Below are 1,409 nucleotides of genomic sequence, written 5' to 3'. Positions count from 1 at the left end.
GCTGCTGCTCCACATCGAAAGGAGCCAGCTGAGGTGGTTCGGGCATCTGCAATGAGACATTAAACTGTTTAATTTTCAATAAAAAAAAAACTGGAAAATGGAGTGTTCTAAAATTTATGACCAGTAGTTTATATGTTTTACTTTGTTTTGAATTTAAAAACTTGTAGATAATGTGCAAAAAAATAGATTTTATTTATGTCTTTGTATAAATTTTTAACTTTGGATAATGGTAGCTTAGTGAAGATCCAAATGGTCCCTTGTAGCACATTTGTTAATGAATAAATCTTCTGAAGTAAACTTCACTTGGTTCATATGAAACCACTGTTCAGTCTCAATCCACACAGCATTATTGCCGCTTTATAAAGATGGAACCCTTCCCTACTAATGAAATATAGAAATGTGATCTGATCAAGGATCTTTAGACTCAATGGGGAGATTGAAATTGAGTCAGTGTTACTGGATAACTTAGTGTAACTGCTTCTTGAGTAGTTATGATACTTAGCATTGTGACTAATATCTTAGGAACTTCCACACAAGATAGCATTTGTTAGGATTTGTTACATTATTTAGTTATTCTGTGGTTGATGTTAGAGGAAAGCAGAGTTAGTATTTTGCTCTGCTGTTAGACCCATGAATTTAGGGTTTAACGTGTTCTTAGTATAGCTACAAGAGCCATGCATCCATTTTAGTACGCTTAAGTGGTTGATCTCTATAGAAGACCAACCATGTTTTCTCTTTCTCCCTGGTTTCTAGAAAATTGCTGGTTTCTAGTTGCTTTTTGGTGGAGGTAGAATTGGTGCATAAATTCTCACCAGAAGTAGCTGTCTGAACCCTAGGGTTGAGACTAAATTGTACTAAATGACTAAGACTTGGTAGCATAAACTCTGTGGTGGAGCTTCACCATTGTATTTGTGTCTAGGGTTTCTGACCTTACTGAACACATGACTTTTTCAGAGGGTGGTATGGGGAACTGTGACTAGGTGTAAGTGGTAAGTGTATAAAGGGTAAAAATTGCACAGTTGAACTTGAGTAGTGTTGTAATTAATCTAGTAGTTTGATCTGGTAGCTTTATTGTAGACCACGTTAACTGCTTTGAATTGCTGTTGTGTCTTGTAGGTATTTTTATGTGCTTCCTTCAGCTTCCAGGCCTCTCTGGGGGGAAATATATCTCTGCCTCGAGTTTCTAGCTAAAAGTTACTTAGTAAGCAAATAGGGGAAAGTGTTGGAAGTCAGATTGTTATTTACAGCTAAATTTTATTTTGGACACAGATCTTGCGTGTTTGGTGTCATGAGAATGCAGCCATTCGCTTGCCATATGAAAGTGACACATTCATATGTCCTTATATGGTCAGGACAGTCTTCAAATTGGAAGGACTGTGTGTGTGTGTGTGTGTGTGTGTGTGTGTGTG

This window comes from Pundamilia nyererei, unplaced genomic scaffold, assembly GCF_000239375.1.
Source record: "Pundamilia nyererei isolate P.nyererei 1_Seehausen unplaced genomic scaffold, PunNye1.0 scaffold00248, whole genome shotgun sequence".
Lineage (NCBI taxonomy): Eukaryota > Metazoa > Chordata > Actinopteri > Cichliformes > Cichlidae > Pundamilia > Pundamilia nyererei.
This window is presented reverse-complemented; position numbering follows the sequence as displayed.